The sequence below is a fragment of the Chaetodon auriga genome, chromosome 15 (genome assembly GCF_051107435.1).
Source record: "Chaetodon auriga isolate fChaAug3 chromosome 15, fChaAug3.hap1, whole genome shotgun sequence".
In the NCBI taxonomy this organism is placed as follows: domain Eukaryota; kingdom Metazoa; phylum Chordata; class Actinopteri; order Chaetodontiformes; family Chaetodontidae; genus Chaetodon; species Chaetodon auriga.
The window spans coordinates 23,230,638-23,254,157 of NC_135088.1; the positions used below are offsets into that span (position 1 = coordinate 23,230,638).

The 23,520-nt window shown below is 40.9% G+C and overlaps 1 protein-coding gene across 4 annotated transcripts in view; it reads right to left on the bottom strand.

The window, feature by feature from the left end:
* Positions 1–23,520, bottom strand: part of LOC143332515 (homeobox protein PKNOX2-like) — a 96,134-nt gene that overhangs the window by 57,411 nt on the left and 15,203 nt on the right. Inside the window, exon 2 of one of the 4 annotated variants that reach the window (XM_076750070.1) lies at positions 12,637–12,712. The exons of 1 other annotated variant lie outside the window; for it this stretch is intronic. The gene's annotated coding sequence lies outside the window, so the exon portion shown is untranslated. Of the gene's footprint in view, positions 1–12,636; positions 12,855–23,520 lie in introns of those variants that run through there. 2 more of the 4 variants (XM_076750068.1, XM_076750069.1) reach the window with 2 other exon arrangements.

A 23,520-nucleotide genomic window follows, 5' to 3' on the forward strand; every position in this document is an offset into this window, starting at 1 on the left:
ATGTGCTTTCTGAGTGCTTTCTAGAGTGGATATGAAGCCAATAAATAAAGTAATAAAATGCTATATACACAGATTGTAAAAATATGTCTGAAAAAGATGTGATGTGACTCAAAAGAAATGAAGTTTAAAAAACCTGACACTTAAACTTTTGGCCTTCATCTGCACTAAATACAATGTAACACACAACAATTAGAAATGTAGACTATGACCTACATGAATTCCTTTTTTTAGTAACATTCAGTACTCACTGAAAAATGGTTTGGCCTGTGAGGCCATGAAGTACACTACACTCCACTCACTGGCCCTCGATGTAACGCTATTCAGTGAATGACATGTCATGTGGAATAATGTTATGATGTTTATTAAATTTAGGTAAAAATATGATGATGTGGGAAACTGGCATACTTTAAGATTAGATCAAATGAGGAACTTGCCACTACATGAACTAAAAGGACTACTTGAGAAGTCTGGGAGGCTATACTGAAACAACAGCAGGCTGCAGGCTTGGTGCCAGATTGCCATGGCATCTCTCCTGTTAACTCTCCCCCCGCCACTCCAACCCGCCTCTTCACTCCTACCGCCCACAACCACTTTTGCCCCCTTTCCTGCCTCCTAAGCTGAATGACAGGTGGCAGAAACCTGATCAGCATGGGCCTTCATCAAGGAAGCACTCCCATCTGAAACAGGCACACTGCCCACTGGCCCACCCGAGGGCCACAGCACAGGTTCTTCTGAGGCTGGACAGGGTGTCTGTGTGTGTATGTGTGCTTGCATAAATGAGGCAGAGGATGGGGGCGCAACAATGGACACAGGGGCATGGGAGGGAGAAGGGGTGAGGGGTGTAATGGCCTTTTTGGCAGAAGAACTGCACAGCAGAGCTGGCACCGGGTGTCCAGGGCTCAAACGGGAAACGGGAGGCTAGCTCCCACAATAGTTGGTGTGAGAGTCCCAGAGGGTCGTCCACAATAACAGGGCAAGCGGCTGCTGTCAACAATGACCTCCAAGGCCTCACTGCTTGAACTGAAATGGGCCCACCCTTCAGCACTTCCCTTTTAACACTGCCATACAGCTAATGCAGGGATTATTATTAGGGGCATGTATTTGGAACGTGTGTGTTTTGCCAGTGAAGTCCCATCACTTGGATTTGCTTTTGAGCTTTGGCTGATGTGCTACAATATATGGCTATAATTATGGCTAACAGCACTATATAAGAAGTTTAGAATAAGTTGTCATTCTTTTGGACGAAACCCTACATTTCCAAGAGTTTCTGGAGTTCAAGCCATGACATAATGTAAAAACCCATATAAACATAAAATCTTTCAGAAATATGACCAAAACTGACAATGATACAAGGAATTTAACCATTACTCTCTTTACTAGCATCTACTGACATGCTCTGCAGCACCTCATCTTTATGATGCAAAGACATCCAAATGTACTCGACAACTACTTCCTGCCCTTATACACCAAATCTGATTTGAAAACCTATTGGCTATCACAAGTGCAGCAGAGCATCTTGGCGCGAAATTGGAAATCCACAGTGTAACACAGGCCTGTCCTTGTGCAACCCACTGTCCCTGTTCTTCATGAAAAAGTTTATTTGTCTAAAATAGCTCTACAAGCAATCACTCCATGGGCTGGAGTGATTGTAAGTGTGGGGAGGGGGGTAATGTAAGGGGGGGGCGGTTCTCCAACCAGGAGGAGATTTAATTAGTGAAATCTCATTAAGTCTAACAAAATTAAGCGTAAAACAATCCTTGGTGGGGAATCATGCTGGAGGTTTTGGGTGGGGAGAGGGAGGGCAGGAGTGGGGAACACTTAGGGGCTGAGAGGACATGGAGACTGGCTGTGCGATTAGTCTGGCCTGTGTGTAGGAAGAGACAAATGGCTTAGTATAACCGCACCTCCTCTAGCAATCAGCTAGAGGCTGCCATGTGGGTACAGATCCCCCATTGTCCTAGCTGTTATTTTGTCTGGGGCCTCTGCCCAATACAAGGGCATTTACAGAATTTTACTGCAAAGGCTAATTAGGATTTAGAGGCATATTTTCAACAACAATAAGTTGACCAAAACAACACCTTACATTAAGGGGTTGATGTTAGAAGAGTATTAGAATTACAGAGGATAGCAAGCAAGTTTGAACGTGAGAGCCAACAGGGAAAATGCTGTGGTTGTGGAACAACCCCGTCACAAGAAAAGAACGTCAATGGCCGATTCTGCAAAACCTTCAATTACACTCAGCACCAATGTATTTTAACACCTACTGCCAACATTTTTTTTTCAGCACATTTTACAGTATCTGCATTGGAGCCATGGTTAAGATTAAGGAAAAATTGTGTTTATGGCAAGTAAACTATGGCAAAAATTAGTCAACTGAAACACTCGATAAAGCTGAGGGAAAGATCACAGTTATTTAATAAACAGCAATGTTAACTGCAGGTCTGTGATGAGCTGTAAACTCATCACAGACCTGCATGACACACCTATCCACTACCCCACCTTCCAAATTCATACTTTCAACTTCACTACATAACAGACAACGTACTTCCTACATTACCACTAAATGTTAGCACTGGGTGTAAACTGATGCACACAATCCAGACCAATATGAATTCTACATTTCTATATTCAATATATTCATAGGGATACTGAGCTGTGTCAAAAGTGAGCATGTAACACCCATCCCTCCCTAGAGTCACTAAACAAAAAAATCTGCAGTTTATGGTATCAAAAAATTTGAATTTGATCCAAAATGGAACTTTTTTTTTTTTTTTTGGACATAGAGACCCATTCTGAAAGGGACATAAGAATGGTCAGACACAACCAAGCAACTGACAGCAGCATGATGCTCCAACATAAAACCCATTTTTCTCCTGCTGTGATTATGAAGTGCACATGGAGGCAAGTGTGCTCCAAATCTTCCAGGTGTTAGACACACTGGTACACACACACACTCAGGACTCACAGAAATATGAGACGCTACATGGACCTGATTAGACTGAGTATAATTTGGACCTGGATGGCCTTGGGTTCCAGGTCAAGTCTTAGTTACTAGCAGCCAATTATAGGCAAAATATACAACTCCATTATTTGTATCAAAGTGTAAGTATTCGTAGTCAAATATTACTCTATTACAAGTGAAAACTGTTTAGTGAAATTTTAGCTTGAGTTAAAGTACTGGAGTACTGGCTTTAAAAAATACTAGTATTCAAAGCACTTTCTCTTTGAATGTCCATGTATTGTTGTGTTGTTGCCACAATGCATTTACAGAATGCAATGACTCACAAAAGCCTAGTGAATGCACTGACTTGCTTGTAGAATCTGCTCAATAAAAAGTTAGTAGAATTTCCTGTTTGCTGACTTCCCTCCGTGTGTGTGTCTGTGTTGGTGTAAGTTGGGGTCAGCCTAGACACAGAGAGCAGGGAAGCTGCAGTGTGATAATAAATTACACAAAAGTATTAAAATGTATAAAAGAAACTAATGACAGAGTTTATCAATACTACAGTCTTTTATAAACATGTAGCATACAGAATTCTTTAGTTACACTCAACTGGGTACCTGACGTTTGTTTACTCAACTTTAGCACAGGTGTTCACATTACATATTTGTTGTCTGTCTCTTTAGGTGCAACCAAAAAACAAGTCCAACATGTACCTAAATAATAATTCCTATTGTTACATCCTTTCTCTTTTGAATTTTTTTGTTTTTTCAGATATAACAGTTATGACAACCCAATGTCTCACTTGCATCTCATTGATAACAACTTAAAATCTCTTCTTAAAAGCAATACAACAGTAATCTTAATTTTAAGACATATGTACAGCTTCTGAGAACAAAAGCGTTATTTTCTTCTTTCAGGTAGTATGTACCTGTACAGCTCACAGTTTAACAAACACTGGCACTATGTGTATGCATCAACATTTCAGAAATCGTCAGCGCAATTTTTTTCAACTCTTTTTCTCAACTTTTTCCTTTCCCCCAAAGTCAATTAGTGCCACTTTTTGTTTTTTTCTTTTAGAAGTCACGAAGTCCTTGTAGCACTACTGTCTGACCAAATCAGATGGTAACTGATGTGTCACCATCCCCACTCTTTGTGGCTTTGTGTCTCTCAGAGATCAGTCTCTGGCTGAGGTCAACAGTCTTTGTGTCAGTGAGCTCATTGTGGTCCATTCCTTGATCCCAATTGAGGTGTCTCTGATTCCTCCTAAGGACACCACCAGAGTCTAACTGGACTTCACAGAACCTAACATCAATCAGCTTTCAAACTGTGACTATTCTTCAGAGAGTGAAGCGCTCAAGTGGCTGTACTCACACAGTTACCGGGTTTCAGTGTCTGGGTGCCAGGCTGATCTGCCATAGTTGGCACACTGACGTTTGTGTTCAGTTGCTGCTGTGCACATATGACTTTTGGCTGCAGAAGTCTTGCTTTTGTGGGCAGTAGTGTTCTAGTATGGCAGCTGAGTAGTCTCTGTGCTGGACTGGTTCCCGGACAGCTGGAAAGCGGTGGTCTAGAAGCGCAAGATAAGAGTCCTGTCCAGCACCTGTGGCTCAGAGCATCTTCACCGTCTTTACAGCTGATTCAGCTTTGCCAATCCGTTCTCACTCCCTATTTGTCATATAAGGATGCTCGGACAGGACCTCTTGCTGGGTATCCCTTTAGCATACTTTTTGTGCAGGGTAGTCCGATAGACCTCTATTGACAACCCCTTCTGATTCCTAACACATCAAGTGAAGTAGCGTAAAGACAGAGAAAAGTCTATGAATGGAGAAGGTTGGATGGGTCAAGCAACAAGACCTTCACCGGGGTTTGTCTCCTGTGTGAAACCAAAAGTGAACAATGACTTCTGTTACTTTTGACACAACATAACTGAAGTAATGTAACTTTTTTACCCAATCCATGTCATTTCCTAAACATAACCAGGTAGTTTTGGTTCCATTACTTAACCAAGTAATTTTGGTGCCTAAAGCTAATCAACAACATACACCACATGGTAATTATTGTTCTCAGCAAGCTTTAATTTTAAAGTCTAACCAAAGGTTGCTAATTGAACGATGCATATTTATGATTCACTACTTGGCCAGGTAGGCCTGCACATACAAAACTGATGCTTGAGGTTTAGTCAGACTGACCATTAGTTATTAGTTTAGGAGTGAGAACGTGTTGGTGCTGGTGATGAGGTCTGGAATTCCCATAATCATCTGAATCTCTGGAATTTTGGGGATGTGGATTGTGTTCTGTTGTCTGTTGTCTATCACGCTGGCAAGTAAAATAGGGTTTACTTTGTATCTATTTCCCAAACATTTGAATTCTATTAATAAAAGATGAGGTTGTTCTTGTTGTCAAATGAGAATAGATCATCTCATCTTTGCCTATAGTCTGTTTGCATTTATGTGGGAGTAGTGTTCCATTTTGTTGTTCATTGTCCACTGGCCTGCAGATGTCCCATTTGGCTACATATGTCTTGATCTGGTTGTTCATGCTCTGCCAATAGACACACTCTCTAGCCCTCCGTAGGCATCCTTCCGAACCAATATGAGAGGAGTGTAAAGCGTGAGTGATCAGTCTCCTCAGTGAATCATCAGGGATAACAGCACATTCACAGTATTCCATCATGATGGCCTAGATACTTCTGGAATGAGCACTACAGCTTGAGTCTTCATCTTGTCCTTTAGCCATCCCTGGTGCATCATTTAGATGAGAAATTTTTCGTCTTCTGTTGCAGAATGGATTGGGTTGAGTCTGTCTTCGGAGATTGGTCAGTGTTGTACCATATGAACAGTCTCTATTTGAGTGCCACTGAGTCACAGGATCAACATTCAGGGAGATAGGCTCTGCTCAAGCTAACTGCTAGCAACATGTCTTCACCTAGTATGAACAATACATCCAGATCATACTTCTGAATGTGCAGCATCATTTGTTGTCTTTTGGGTGCATTTAGGAGTGGCTTCTTCGCCATGGTCTCTTGAACAGTAAGGTGTACTGGTGGAACTTTTCCATGCTGAACACCATAATTAAGATGTATTTTTCTCTTTGGCCATAGCCTCACTCTGTAAAAGTGCTCTGCTGGGAAATTATAATACTTTTGCACTGGGGCATTTGCAATTGTCTCTTTCAGTTTGAGGAATGCTTCCTCATGTTGTGCTGTCCACTTCCACTCACAATCTTTGTGTTACTGCCTCAACACCTCAACACCTCACAGTGTTCAGAGAGATGTGGGCAAAACTTGGCCTGGTAATTTACATACATGACCTCTTTTTGTCTCAGTTTGAGCTTGTCTGCATTTGATTCAATCTTCTTTTGTATGTAACGGCTCAGAAACAATCTCAGCCTTTCATCATGATCACACTCAGCTGCTCTCTTGTGTCTCATCTTGCCCTATGATCAGCACATCATCTGCAGTAATGTACAGAACAGGCACATCCTCCAACGCATGTGTGAGCTTTCACTGAAAGATCTCAGGAGCCAGACATATCTCCATTTCTCCACTGGCATCCTCAGCCGTTGGTACCATGCCAGTGGAATAGAGAACATCGCCAAGTAGCTGGACTCATCTTATAGCCTGACATGCCAGAAACTGCTTTTGACATCAAACAATGTAAACACTTTAGCTTTGTACAAGTCTTCGGACAAGTCCATTGAAGTATATCCTCAATGGTTGGTAATGGGAAGTGACTACACTTCAACGCCTTTTTTCAAGGGTCTTCAACTGTCCTGTCTTTCAGTCTGTGCTGCATTCTACTAGTGTTATTTCTCTGCACTGCAGGTTCTGTAGTTCATCCTTCAGCAGCTTCAGCATGAAAACTGAGACACAAATCTTCGGCAGCTGTAAAAGCTTTACATGTTGTCTACCTCTATTTTGAATTCTCCTTCACGACAGCCATCCCTTTGACCACTTTCTACCTGTGGGCTTCTCTGAGGTACCAATGCTATTTATTGCCAGAAAGTTCTCAAAGTGCCCTTTATTAATTTCATTGCCTCACTGGAACTTTTCCAGGCAGCGGCACAGTTAGAATCTCTGTCCATCGCTTAGAATTACAACTGGTACAGTTTCTATTTTCTTGAGTTTCTTAATTTTACTTCTCAGTCTGCTTTTGGTCATTACTACTACACTCTTTGTGTCTTCACGTTTCATGTCAGGATTCAGCAGATCAATTGGGATGATCCTGGAACCAGCACAACAGATAGTTTGGAATTTTAAGTTATAACATAACCCTAAGCAACAACTAAATAGTTAGGTATGCTCCTGGGATAAATGTGAACCATAAAATGCCACAGACTTATACTAACTACGGGCAAAACAGCAGTTTTTCTACCACACAGCTTTATTTTTACAATGATGAGCTACAATGCACTCATTAGTCAGAGAGCTAATATGCCCAGTAACCATGATAATGGAACTCTTATTTGATTTTTGATCACTGATTGGCCATTTGCCTTAGTTAGGGCTTCATGCCCAAACTAGTTAGGTTATGCCCCAAGTAACTGAGGTGCAACCAAATTTATTAGCCGATTTTGTTACAAACTAATTAGTAGTTATGACAGCTTTAGTGTTTATGTAACCCAGTGGTTATTTAGCCAGTCTGTGTATTCAGTGTTAATAGGCACTCTTTCAGAGTCACAACAGTAAGCTGTAGAGTGGCAATCTCAGAGCAGGAGTTTTCGCGGGTTCACTTGACTTTTATGCTAAGAGGAGAGAAGACACAGCAAGCTGTAGCCAGTCTCTAGCTGTCTTACATGTCAAGTCTTTTATGATGTTTCCTGCTAGGTGAGCACAGATATATTGAATGTGTGTGGTTGTGCTTGTGTTGTGAAAAGAAGTAATTTGCTGGTGTATGTGTAACTGTGTATTTTTCAATGTTAAAATGTTGATCGCTAGCTTAAACGCTAATCACTATCTTAAACGCTAATCGCTATCGCTTAAATGCTAATTGCTAGTTAAGATGCTAATTGCTAAGTCATAGCTGACAGCTAACAGCTTTTTAAATGAGTCATTATAATGGTTTACAGTTGTTTGTGTGTGTTTAATATTAACACTGTAAACTCTACCCACAATATATATGAGTTTAAAACTTCACCTGACTTTTATGCTGAGAGGAGAGAAGACACAGCAAGCTGTAGCCAGTCTCTAGCCGTCCTACATGTCAAGTCACCACTTCTATGATGTTTCCTGCTAGCCGATGGGTGTGGACCGGAGTCAGGTAGAGACTGCTGTTTCCCGGACGTGTCCTCGCCACCACCCAGCTATGCGCGTGGATCACTTGAGTATCAGAAAACTATTTTTTTTTTATAGAGCTCTATAGTATTTTTTTTCACGAGTACCCAATTTTGTTTTCTTCACTGGAGTTTTGTTTTTTTTTTCTTCCTGGACTAAGTAATACCGGATTGCGAATAACCACAATCTGTGGAGAGGTTCATTATCCAAGAACAAAAGGACTGATTTAGTTTTGATAAACACTGAAAAGACATTGCACAATAATTTTGGGTTTTGATATTTCAACAACTATATTGTTGTCATTTTTTTTTGTTGTCTGATTAAGTCAGATCATTTATACTGAAGCCGAAGAGAATTTATTTTGATATTTTACTTTTTTTGTGTGTGTGTTTAATATTTTGAAGTGATTGTGTCACTAAAATAAAAGACATATATTGAGTTGAACGAACTGACATTTGATAGCAGGAAAGGTAGGTCCCTCTGTTTAAAAAGGGGGACCGGAGGGTGTGTTCCAACTATCGGGGGATCACACTCCTCAGCCTCCCTGGGAAAGTCTATTCCAGGGTATTGGAGAGGAGAATCTGGCTGATAGTCGAACCTCGGATTCAGGAGGAACAACGCGGTTTTCGTCCTGGCTGTGGAACACTGGACCAGCTCTGTACCCTCCACAGGGTGCTTGAGGGTTCATGGGAGTTCGCCCAACCAGTCCACATGTGTTTTGTGGACTTGGAGAAGGCATTCGACCGTGTCCCTCGCGTCATTCTGTGGGAGGTGCTCCGGGAGTATGGGGTTGGAGGCCCTCAGCTGAGGGCTGTACAGTCCCTGTACAACCGGAGCAGGAGCTTGGTCCGCATTGCCGGCAGTAAGTCAGACCTGTTCCCGGTGCATGTTGGACTCCGCCAGGGCTGCCCTTTGTCACCGGTTCTGTTCATTATTTTTATGGACAGAATTTCTTGGCGCAGCCAGGGGCCGGAGGGAGTTCGGTTCGGGAGCCGGCAAATTTCGTCTCTCCTTTTTGCAGATGATGTTGTCTTGTTGGCTCCCTCGAGCCAGGACCTTCAGCATGCACTGGGGCGATTCGCAGCCGAGTGTGAAGCAGCTGGGATGATAGTCAGCACCTCCAAGTCCGAGGCCATGGTTCTCGACTGGAAAAAGGTGGCTTGCTCCCTCCAGGTTGGGGGAGAGTTCCTGCCTCAAGTGGAGGAGTTTAAGTATCTTGGGATCTTGTTCACAAGTGAGGGAAGAACAGAGCGTGAGATTGACAGGCGGATCGGTGCAGCGGCAGCAGTAATGCGGTCGCTGTATCAGTCTGTCATGGTGAAGAAGGAGCTGAGCCGAAAGGCGAAGCTCTCGATTTACCGGTCAGTCTACGTTCCTACCCTCACCTATGGTCATGAACTTTGGGTCATGACCGAAAGAACGAGGTCCCAGATATAAGCGGCTGAAATGAGTTTCCTCCGCAGAGTGGCAGGGCGCTCCCTTAGAGATAAGGTGAGGAGCTCTGTCACCTGGGAGGAGCTCAGAGTAGAGTCGCTGCTCCTCCACATTGAGAGGAGTCAGCTGAGGTGGCTCGGGCATCTCTATCGGATGCCCCCTGGACGCCTCCCTAGGGAGGTGTTCCAGGCATGCCCCACCGGGAGGAGGCCCCGAGGAAGACCCAGGACACGCTGGAGTGACTATGTTGCTCGGCTGGCCTGGGAGCGCCTCAGGATCCCCCCAGATGAGCTGGAGGAAGTGTCCAGGGAGAGGGCGTCCCTGCTCAGACTGCTGCCCCCGCGACCCGGCCCCGGATAAGTGGGAGATAATGGATGGATGGATGGATGGTACATTCCAGCCCAACAATATTTTTTTTGTTGTTGTTTATTGGACTTAGGTAGCACACTACTGCCAGACCCTGGAATAAATTCCTTGTTGAGTATATTTAATCTATCTGGTCTCATCTCTACTTTTTGTTATTTAATTACGGACAAATTGCGACTCGGTTACATTTACTTTTCACACTAACTTATGCCAGGATCAGACTACATGATATTTTTGTCTTTGACGATGGTCACCATGTCAGATCAAACGATCACAGTGCCATGAACTCTTGCCACATCTTGGTCTGGTGACTGGCAATACTACACATATGACCCTAACCAGTCACGGCATGTCTTTTTGTGATGCTAAAAAGATAAGAAAGCTGTCAATACTTCAAACAAAACTTGAGGTAACAAACGTTTGAACATTACATAAGTATAAGTGCATAGCTAGCTACATATTTGATGTTGCATACATCATGTTGCTGCTGTATGTTGAAAGATGCCATGGAGGGAACACATTGTGGAAGATGTCACACTAGGTATGTCAAGACAAAAATATTTTGCTGGGCCCCTCAGATGCTGCACGACAAGTCACTTAGCATGTTAAACTGCGCAAGTATAGACGCCTGATTGTTAATTCATAATCTGCCATGACAGTGTTAATGTGTTGGCCTTATGTTCTAGGAAGTAGAAACATAACATATGCATTTTGGAATATAAAACAACAAACTTAAAAACTACGTAGTCCGGACTTGGGCTGTCTATGATGAGCATCAGACAGTAATCCTTCCCTGACTTTCAGAGTAGAGCAGATGAAAATTTGTGAGGAACAGAGGTGAAAAGTGTACTTTTTTCTTTCTGTCTATCTTTTTCTACCTTTCTTTCTTTTTTTCTTTCTTTCATTTTTCATTTGTTACCTTAATGCAGCCTATGTGGAAGGGGCGCCATTGCCGATTATTTATTTATTTATTTTTATTTGTGACTTTTCTTTTGAGGGTGACCAGTGCCCACCAGATGGTGGCACCCTAGGCAAGTCCCTATATGGCCAGTGAATTTAGAAAAATAAACGTAAGGACAGCCAAGGGTACTTGCATTATGGTTCCATCAAAGTACAAACACCAGAATTTTTAATAGCAGCTCTGTGTAATGAAGAGAACCATGATTCAATCTTGAACATAGAAATTAAAAGGAAAAAAACAGGAGCAAAAGGAGCTGTTCATTAAGACTTGAGATACAACTATAAAAAAAAATAATAATAATCTGAATAATTTTCTATTCAGCAGTAATGACCACCACCTTTTTCTGTTCTTTAAATCAATTTGCAATTAGTTGCAAACATGGGGGTGTAGAGGACACTAAACTCATTTGGCTTATTTAAATCTGAACCATAGGGACAGGCAGTAATGTTCAAATGCTCCAAGACAGCAATTTCCACCTAATTTCTAATATCATTGCCTCTGGAACGAGGTTGGAGGAGGTTGATGTGGCAACAACAACAAACAGTTCTGTTTCCGGCACCGTCATTCCATTTCCAGCGCCGTCGTGAGTGGCAGTCCCTCCAGCAGCTCTGTGTGTGTTGTGTGCTATTTTGTAGATTATTTATTGCATGCCTTTTACTTAAAATTTTGGAATATGCTGGAACTTGTGAATTTCCCTTGGGGATGAATAACGTATCTATCTATCTATCTATCTATCTAACAAGAGTTTCATGGAATAACCAACTTGGCCAATATTCCAAGCTAATTTGTGCTGCTTAGCTTGTTTTATGCACCTACCAGGCTACATACAACCAGAAGACAGCATTACCAAACGTCCCCTTGTCCAACCAGATCACTAAATCTGGTCCTATCTGCGCCTATATTTTATTTCTTCTACTTCTTGTCGAGACCACAAAAAAACACACATATGTTCAGTGCTTGAAGTCGGTTTTGTTCATTACCTGGTCTTACGAGTATTGGTCAAGAATAGACCATTTGTGTAAAACATAATAATAGTCAATCATAATAATAGTCAACCATTTAAAACCTAAACTCTGCACAGAATAAGTGGTGGAACATCACTAAATTGGAAATGTCAGAAATAAAATCATCCAGACAGTAAACAGCACCAACATCCCAAATTCCCCTCACATTCATTTTCATCTCGGTCCAAGATGCAAATAAATGCTTGTTGGAGAGTGAATCATCAATCATTAAAAAAGCTAAAGACTGAAGCTCCAGCAAGAACTGAGCACAGAAATCGAAATTCTCATTTAGGGGTTGAAGAAATGTCGAGAATATATGCTCAAGGGATTGAACTGATCATTTGGTTTCAACCGGCTTGAGTGAATGCAGCAGAGTAATCATTAACCGTGTACTCTGGCATGCCAACGTGCTTATAGCATGAATTACATTTGATTGTGTGCTCTTAAATTAAATCACAGACTGGTGCTGGCCTCTGAAGAAACAGATTAGCTCTGCCAGATATGTTGTTACTGAAAATCGAGACAGAATAAACATTCTGTTCATGAAACATATACTTGCAAATTGCACTCCGCTTTGTTAATGACATGTAAAAACAAGCACAAGCTGATACAACCTGGTTATATTATGAGGATTATGGGAAGGTAACTGACAACTTACAGTTAGCTTGCCCACAGCAACTCAGTGGCTTTCAGTGTTGTTCTCTGCTCTGTGGCCCAGGATCCAACTCTCCACACTGTCTGATGACAGATAACAATGTTCAAGAGAAACTTAAAGTCATCAGTTTCACTGAAAAGTACATTAAAAATGACAACATGGAGATGATCAGAGAAAAAATTTAAAAGATGTCATGCAAGCAGGGATGCAGTATATGGTCAACTACAACACTCTACAATCACAACTGCACTGCATATCAGTGCCGATACAGTGACAGTGGTTAATAGTCTGCTTCACATACCACAAGTGTACATTTAACTGATTAAGGTGGTATTTTTCCTACTGCCAACTAATCCCATGGAAAGTCCAAAACCACCTATGTGTTAGTCTGTCAGTACTCCGTGACTTCCTGTCTCTGTCTCTGACACTCAACTCTAAGCCTACTGGTTCCTTCTGAAGAATTTAATGTTTTAGTTGTTGCTTTTTTAATGGCAATTTCCTAAAACACCTGACTACTGTAGCACCTACAAATGTTACTCAAACAGGAAGAAATAGGAACTATTTTCAGCTGTATGTTAATACACATTTGATGAGAATTTGTGGCAACAGGACGGTGTATGTCCCATCGAGTCAAAACAAACTACAGTGTGTGCTCATGGTAATGAAGGAACATGTCACCCAGTGCAACAGTGTGGTTCATTGATGTTTTTAATAGATTTTGGACAACAATGAAGCTCAGTGACACAGAGGAAGACAATATATCAGGCTGTGGATACTTACACAATAGTTGTAGGACACATTCATTGCTGGCTTGGGTTTTTTTTCTTTCTTTCTTTCTTTCTTTCTTTCTTTCTTTATTGTTATTAGTTGTTTTTATTGAAAAAGGTTTATTTAAAAAACCTCCCCATTTAGTGACCAGTTCCCTCCCATCCTGCAAACGTTCTACATTAGATAGCAAATGCATTCATAGATTTTTGTAGAATTCCAACAATTCAGCACAGTGCACTTACATATGTTATAATGTCCTATTGTATATTTGCTCATCTCTGCACAGTCCTGTCTCTAGCCCCATGTATTTTAGCTACTTTAGATTGTTCCATGTGAAGTATGTTCAGAAAAAAACATCAGCCATTGTGTATGGGTGACGGGATGAGGAGGATTTTAAGAACTTTTTATTTTATTTATTTATTTATTTATTTTACTGCTATGAGACCTGCTAATAAAATGTAATATTTGGAAGCTGACGCACCCCTTGATGAAATATCTTTCAAAATCAACAGCCTGGGACAACAGGGAATATGAACACCCAGTAAATCTGAGAGAAAATACAAAAAACACCCAGAAATCCCACTACATGAGGCCAAGAGTACAGAGATGATAGATTGGAGCAGGCGGTTTCATCGGGTGAAATTTAGGTTTGAGGTAAAGTCTGTGTAAAAAATTAAAGGGAATAGGTAGGTGCAATTGAGATATTTAGATGTACAATCCAAGTTACCCCAGACAGTGAATCAGTCGACCTCAACCTTGTGATGATTAAGATCTCTTTTCCAGTGAGAGGTCAACAAGAGGAATTCAGGGTTCAGAATATAATAATGGGGTATAGAGTTTAGAGACCAAGCCCTTTGTCTGAACATCCACATGTAAATAGATTGAAGTCGCAGGTATAAGAAAAATGAAGAGCCAAGTAAATCAAATGATATTGACAAGTCATTAAATGATATGAGACCTTTCTTAATACAGATGTCAAACAGAGTATGGTTAGCTCAATTGATCCATTGGCAAAACAAAAAAAGGGCTCCTCCAGTAGGAAGAGCAAAATTATGGAAAATTGGACTTTGGGTGTGCCACATTAACTAAGAGTGAGTAGCTTTGTCTACAGTGTGCCAGGTCAATAAAATGAAAGACATTATAGGGCCCAGTTTAGATTTGGAGCATTTCAGAAACTTATTAGAGTATACTAGGTCTTGTTAATGATGCAGAGAGGCAAAATTTTCCTCTAGAGCCCGTCATGGAACTGATGAATTGGGCTCTAACCAGACTGATAATGGGTGCAACACATATGACCAAAAATATATCTTCCAACTGGGGACATCTAGTCCTCCCTCCTGTCTGCCACACTGGTGGGTTGACAGTTTAAGGCAACGATGCTGGGTCTTGTACTTGAAACCACTAGGGGTGAAAGTAACATCTTGGAATTAAAATTTACCCTGTGCTTGTGGGAAAAGTGACCATTTCAACTGTACTTAAGATGCCCTGGAAGTTTTTAATTGTAGTGGATTGCAGGGAACAGAAGATATCCACACACACATATGTGAGGGACTTCACCACTGGAATGTAAGATAGTGTGGTGGAAGGAAATATGAGTTGAGTGGAAGAAGAGCTGACTGAACCCAGCTGGCTTTGTATCCTGACAAAGCACTAAATTAGTCAACTGTTTCCAAGTTGGGACATTTCTATATATAACAAAATATCATCAGCAAATAATGATATGTGATGCAATGTGTTACAGAAAGTGATGGGAAAGTGATGCTGTCTAATTTTTTGAGCTTAAGTCTCAAGCCTAAGGGCTAAAAGTGAAAGGGTGCATCTCTACCAGGAGTCCTTTGAAATGAAGAAGATGAAATACATTCCTGCAATGATCATGGCCGAGAGGTTAGTGTATAAGACTTATATTATTATATTAATTCATAACATGTCTTATCCTTTCATAAAATGCACTACAGGGCAGTGAACACGCTGTGTAGTGGTAACTGAATACTATGAATCAGACACTAATTTATTATTTGTAAGTCATTTATACATCATTCCTATTCCCATTATCCTATTAAGGATAGCCCACTAAAGGGGTTATCAGACATCTTACTCAAAAATCTGTTTTTTATTCAATAACTCTTTATTCAGAGGTGCGGAATGATTGGTGACGATAACATTTAGCCTAATCAATTAATTGACACAACTTTTGTGACTGGGCCACGACGGCACCAGTGTAGACGAGGCTCAGACAGTTAGTCCATAATCATTTCTGACTCAAATATTCTTACAACTACATTTACACTAGTTGTGTACTAGAGAAAACGAGACACATTCTGTATCTGTGATTTAGGAGCTGATAGCAAATTCTCCAGTGTAACGATAATGTGTGAACTTGCCAGTAACAACATACAACACTATCTCGAGCAGTTAACGTCGCCATGACAACAATGTCAACAATAGCCAAATTAAAACCACATTCATCTGGGGACAGATCACTGTGAATGATCACCAGTCAGGATTTCCGTGAGAAGAAATTGGTGCCGACCGATGCGTCCTGGAAGATTTTAATGTCCCGGACAAACGGGAGAAGTTCCAGTCAAATACTATCTGTGTGTCTTTTCCCATGTTTTTGTGTGATGGGGACAACAATTTCTGAAATTGGTCCAGTATTGGGGGAGAGTGCTTCAGCCAGCAGCTGTGAAACGGGCTGCAATGTAATCCCTCTGGGCATTTGCACACTGTCAATGTATGTCCAGGAAAAGTGCTTGTTTTTGCCATGGACATACTCAGATTGTTGTCTGACAACACTATGGGAAGGATCCCTATGGAGAGAGACCTTTTTGTCAAACAGTAAGATCCTTTTTCTTTAATGTGAAACAGCTGTAACATTGCTCTCACCAAAGCCACCAAACTCCATTACAGAAATGAAGAAACAGTAATCTTCTAATGGTAAAACACACCTCATTCAAACTTGACAGAAACGAAATAAAACTCACCAAAAGCTTCTTGGTTTGTCTTTGAACTGTTCCAGTAATCACTCTAGTTTGGTAAAAGTAAAATCTTAATTCACAGAGTTAGTTAATACATTTTATTTGCAGATGTGTAAAATGTCAGGAGAGGAGCAAGAGAGGTGGTGGACATCAGAGACAGTCAGACATTATGACCAGAGAGATTTAAACATGTTGGACCTCAACAGGTTTTTCCATTAAAAAGGCAGTCATTACTAGACAACGGAAACTCTGTCTCCAGCTACACAGTATATTCGGCCTCACGAGCAATGTACTGATCAACAGAGAATGTATTTCAAAATAGAAAACTTGCAGTAAAGTGTTGCAGCCAATTCATAATATATGGTATGGGCTCATTTTTGAGAATTTGATTTTGAGAATCCTTGGCCTACTGTATAACTAAATGTCAGTGACAAAAAAAATCATATTAGTGTTTGACTCCTAATCACAATGCTGTCAAGTCAAAAAAGTATTTGAGTATATAACTTGGTCTTTTTTCAGTGATATAGGTGAAAACAAGGAGGTCAGAGAACCACTGTGACTCAAATTCCTTGAGCAGACTGGCTGGCCATGTCTGAGCCACACGGAGCATAGTGCTGCACAGAGAGTTATGGCGCACATGCAAAAGATTTAAGTTCAATCAAGCATTCAGGGCTGGACACCTGATCTTTCGCTTAAAGCTCCTCCAGAACAGTGGGAGTGTGGTTGGGCCTCACAGCAGGCACTCTGCTAACACAGAGCCTCTGAAGGGATGGTATTTATCCAGTCCTGCACAGCTCAGTAGGGACTACTGTGTGTGTGGTAGGTAGGTACTACCAGAGGCCCAGAGTGGATCGAGGGGATTGGAATGAAAGCTGTGGAGATTTAGCTAGAAGAGCCCAAACATTTCTCTTTTTTAGAATTTCACCAGTCTCTCTATCTATCACTATATCCCACTGTCATGCGAATTTTAAGAAATGTGCCTCATGGTGCTCTAATCCAGTGTGTATCAAGTTTGAATACACTTACTCATGGCAGCAACAGAATTTATGAAATGCATCTGATGTCGTGGTGTTTTGGAGACAGACTTTGATTAAAATCAGCATTTACTGAACAAATTATCCAATGGAATATCACAGTTTCTTTCTTCAGCAAAAAGCATTTCCATTTCTACATTTGCATTTACATTCAATCCCCCCATCCATTTAAATAAGTGCTCTCCATTTGGAGGGACATCCAGCCATAGCAGAGGAGGCTCGTCCATGAAGGCAGATGAGGCTGCTCCTCCTCTTTTTGAGAGGCAAGAGGGAGATCAAAATATACAAGAGGCTGAAATAAACAATTACAAATCTCAGTATCATTTCTGAAACACTTTTTCTCTCTTCTTTGAAAACAATCCATTATTGAAATCCTGATTAAATTCAACAGAGACAGACAGGAAGGGAGTCTATGGAAGTGGTGGCCGGGGGATGGGGGGCAAAGGACGACAGACTACTGCTGTCCTCCTTAAGGCAGGGTCTCTTACATCAATTTAATCTACTTCATTTTCTTCATTCTAATCTGTTACTGGCCAAAACATGTAGAATGTAGACCTCTGACTGAGGTCATCTTCCCTTACCAATCAACAACCAGAATACAATATTGACACTGCGTTGGCCCAACAATAATCCAAAGATCATCTTCAGTTCTCTACCACTATACTGGATGTGAGTGTGATGAGCTGGCGGTAAAGCAATAGCGTCAGTCATGACAGTACGATAGTGGAAAAGAAAAGCAACGTGCAAATTACAAACTATCAACACATCAATAAAAATTCCATCTTATTCGGGCCTTTTCAACAGAGTCCAAATTTCCTTTTTCTAGATTTACCTTTCATCTTTTTAATCAGTCAGTTGCTAGCTGTAGCAGCTGTGAAGGACTGTTAAGCTAATAATTAGAATGGTGGTGGAGTGGATGGAGTGATCTGCTCGCTGCCTCAGCTGTCCATGCTGAACGTATGGCGGGACTACGGTGGCATGTGGCAGCCTGACTTGCTACTAAATGTATGCTATTGTTGTAATTTGTGCTGTTTGTTGTAATCTACCTAATAAGCCTGTATATAGAAACCCTTGATAAATACTCTGTCCTCCGCATTAGGCCTGTACGGTCAATCTGGAAAGAACAGAAATCAACAAATTATGTTGTTTTTAAGATATTTCACAGCCATTGTTTTACTGCTTCATTTTTCATTCAATATCAGAAGAAGAGATATGTAGCCAACTAGTGTGAAATAATATGACGCCATGGTTTGGTTTTCCTCCTGTCCTCCTCGAATCGTTTGAGTCACCAGCTGCCACTGAGCCATAGTATTGGTTGAACCTGGTTTTATTTCCACTAGGCTCTTTTTTAATGATAAAAGACTTGAAGCTCAAAACTCTGAAAGCAAATAGGGCATGTTAATGATAGTAAAGACAAGCTCAAAGCCAAAGAAAACGAGGAACTCTTTAGGATGTAGCTTGAGTTTCCCTGCCAAACAGCCCCCCGAGACTATGGGAGATTTGGGTGAGAGCATTTCTTAGGTTTCTTTCAGCCACAAAGAAAACATTTTAGCCTCTCAGTAATCCTTCCTGAAGCCCTCCCTAAGCTCGAAGGGCCTTTCCTCCATCGGTCATCCCTCCAGCCCCGTCTGGGATCCTGGAGGAGCGTCTCTGCACTGAAGCCCACCACACACAATATTCACCATCTCTACATGACCCCTCTGGGACTCAGCTGACCTTCCTGTTGATGTCAAAGTAAATCAGAGAGGGAGCTGGAGCAGTGAGGGGCTCCACCCAGGGGGCTGGAGGTCTAATCACCATGTTCCTCACAAAAGCCACAGAGGAAACATTAGCATTCCTGAATCTGCCCACCATCAGTCACACTGCAGCCTCTACTCGTCATGTGTACACAGGTACACATATACATGGAGGAAAGTACCTCAGTCATTTTATTTGTATTTTACTTACTATTTAAATTTTTTACTCCACTTGATGTAAATATTGTACTTTTTACTCCACCACATTAATCTGACAGCTATAGTTACTAGTTACTATGCAGATTAAGATTTTACACAGAAACCATATGATCAGCTTCTGAAAAATGAAGTACTGTTATATATGAGTGCAGTTCAAGTTCAATCTTTATTGTCCGATAAGATGATGGTATAAAAACATAAAGACATAAATAAAACATAATCATAACTCAATATGACCATTGCAGACATTAAAAGTGCTGGTGCTGGTACTATATATCCAATAAAGAGCGCAATAAAAGGTTCATGTGGGCCTCTGCTATTGGTTGATACAGCTCCCAACTGACTGAACTGCCCGACAGTATAGTTTGTAACATTAAGTATCAAAAAATTATAGATCATGAACTGTTGAGTATTTAGTTTATTAGTCGATCAACAGAAAGTTTATCAGCAGCTAATTAGAGAAATGGTTAATTGTTTGAATCATTTTCAAGCTAAAATGGCAGTTTTATACAATCAAAAATCTTTATCTCTTTTGAGACATTTGACGATGACCCCTTAGGCTCTGAGAGATAGTGATGTGCATTTTGAAGTCATTGCTCTCACTCTCATTTTGGCATTTTGTCTTTATTGGTGAGCAGACAGTATATGTTAAGACATGTGATATTAGTTCCATCCCGACCCACTGCAATATTACCCATAATACTGCTTACATGTTACGCCATCAGTAATTAAGTAACAATATACCAGTATATACCAGTATGTAAGGTCATTCTGCTATAATGACAACATTACACACTTTAACTTGTAATACAGTGTATTTTTTACATTATTGTATTTATACTTTTACTTATGTGAGTCACAAAGAGGCAGTGTTGACAATACTTATAGTATTTATATACATCCACAGCCAGTGAATTCTGCATTAAATCAAACAGTGGGAGGATGAGACCTTGCTCTTGGGTTACATTCTGGTATTATTATGGCTGAAGGAATTGGACTCAGAGAGTACTACTCCCTGGACAAGTTGTGCTTCTTGTGAAATGATTGTTTCATTGTTGCACTGTGTACAACATTTGCTCATATCAATAATGGGATATGCTCCAATGCATCAGGCAAACCCTGGGAGAGAATCTAGCTTCATTTGACTCATTTGATTTCACTGCTCGCATTCCTGGTAAAGCAGGTTTGGAGAAGACACAGACATGATAAAATATTCACAACTTCCTGCCTAACTTTCTCTCTAATCGTATGGAGGCTCTGTACAGCGGAGAGAAAACTCCAGATGGACATCTTTAAGATTCCCAAATCCTCCTTTTTTCGCTAGCAGGAGTTTTGGGGTCAAGGTGTGAAGGGAGGACCAAAAGACCCGTTTCCCACAATCCCTCTGCAGCTATAGCCCCCCAGCTGTTCAAGGGCTTCCATAACAACAGCTGCGCAGAGGTTTAGTGGTTCATGTTGCTATGACAACAGCAGGATCAATTGGCATGCACAGACTCTCTGTGCTAATAGCAAAAGTGACATTATACCATAATTTCATTTCAATAAAACACATGCAGGTTTTTTACTGCACTAAGATTCAGTGGGACATAAAAAGAGGCAAATAATTAATTTTGCATGATAATGCCTGTGGCTTGTGTGCCCAAAACTTGCAGAAATCTCCCACGCATATTGACAACCAACCCAGCAACCTCACACTTCAAAATCATTCCCTGGCATTGACGATTAAGTCAGTACAGAGTGTGATCATTTCCAAGCTCATACAATAGAAGCTAAATAAGTCTTCATGCCCGGCAGCTGTATGTGCCACAGATCACTGACCGGCAGGATGTGCAACAATCAGAAATATTTCTGCTCTCCTGACAAACAGGATATCAGGTCACTTGGCAACTTCAACAGTGAGGAATCAGACACTATGGGGCCTGCTGGGGGGGGGGGGGGGGTTACACTATTGTAGAGGGTCACATCTCAGCTGTAATTAAGGTTTATGAATTTAGAACAATAGACTTTCAGGTGGCGTATCACAAGGAGAACCATCAGATGTGGCCCAACTGAATTATAAAACTCTTGAACTTGCAATATACTGTGGTAACTGTTCCGTCTTATGTGTTTCACAGTTAGTCAAAGCTGAGTTCTTTGCAGCTTGTATCTGGCCAGCCAAACTTCAACCATTTGAGGCTGATTTCAGGGAATTATAAAGGGCTCACAACGACAATGGCAGGTATTCCCACTGGAGTAACCAGAGCCGGCACGGCGTCAGTACGGGTTTAAGCCCAACATTTAACGAGCATGCAGCTGATACAGGCAGCTGTGCCAGACAAAACACAGCACAAACACATACATTTTGACTACACACACACACACTAACATGAGCTCTTTATCCAGCTGTTACACACACAAAATCTAACTTCCGGCATGACACAAGGTTTTCTAACTTTGTGTCTCTGCAACAAATCGACTCCTGGCTGATATTTGACATTGATTATTCCTCCTTGTCTCACAGAATATGATAGCCCCTTGTGAACAGTGGGGGGAAAGCCAAACAGGAATCCACTGCTAAAAATACCCATGTCGTGATGAGTCAGGATGGATTGAGCAAACAAAAAGAGACCAGTCTAATTTCCTCCAGTCTGGGCTTTCTGCAAAGACTTTCGGAAGTTCCAATCCTCAGTGTCACCAGCGGATTCTTCTATTTAATGAATGGAGCTGCATCAAAAGGGGGGAAAATGCACACACACAGGCACACACACAGGCACACACACAGGCACTGGACCAATCCCTGCTCTTGACATACACCCATCTCATTATCAAATAAGAATAAGGAAAACTGGAAATGTGGTGAGGAAATAGGGAGTCAGCTAGTTGAATATAAATGACAGGTGATTAAATGACTAAATGTATGCCAGGACTGAAAAATTGGAAAACCAAGGCCCTGAAAAATAAAATGAGTTTGTGACAGATAAAGTTTAACTGATCTTTTCGATAGAGGGGAAAAAATCAAAGAGCTTTGTGTTTACACTGTATTTCTTTGAACATGATTACATACATACGTACATTATTTGTTGATGTATTCAGCTATAAGTTTGACCCATCCGATAACCTTTGACTAACTCATGAAGGTTTTGAGTTCAACATTGATATGGCAATGTAAGCCAGTTTTCCATGCCAACATGTATTTCTCCACACATCAACCTTTCAATGGTGCTAAAATTCGGCATGATTGATTTTCAATATTGCATATTTCTCACTGTGCAGTACACTTATTATATTTCAGCCCAACTTCCCAAATGCAATAAAAGTAAGGTAAGTAGAGAGCTACCGAACATAGCGTCTATCATCTGAACGATGCTTTTCAAACCCCTTTAGGGTCTGGTGAGACTCTGGTGCTCATATGATCTTTCTCCACCTCAAAGGCAAATGCAACCGTCTGGTTTCAGGTGGCTCTCAGCAAGCTCTCTGTCCAAAGCTTCTGAGTATTTCTGTTTGGTTTAAAACCACATTGCTCTTTTTTTGTGTACCACTATTAGATGTTTTTGATATTAAAGTGTGTGTGTGTGTGTGTGTGTGTGTGTGTGTGTGTGTGTGTGTGTATATATATATATATATATATATATATATATATATATATATATATGCTTTTTATGATCTTCCTTTTTTTCCATGACTGTAAAGGAGCATTTTTAAAAAATGTTCAGTGTAAATCCAATTCCACTTCAAGATAATACAAATGTTTTCACCTTGGGACTAGGACCTCTAGTCCTACACTGCAAAAAAATATCCATGTAGACAAATAATTTCAAATAGGCCAGTGGTACTTCAAGAATCATCATCATTTCATCATCATTCTCAGAATAGAAAAAGGAAACAGGATCAATTACGTTACCTCAGTGGCAGATATTTTTATTTGTTCTAAAAAAAAAAAAAAACACAATACTAAGTAAGACTAAATGGCTTGTTACGACAGCAGATCAGCAAAACCCATTAACTATACAGCAAGTGTGTTTGAACAGAAGTAGATTAAACTGATTTGAGAAGAAACAGAATCCTTTCTCTTGCTCCAGATCAAACCAGCTGCGCTAGTCCAGGAGGGCAGCTGGCAGTCATGCTGGTGGACACAAGACCCGTTGGATTTTAGAGTAAGAGCAGAAGCTCTGGCTC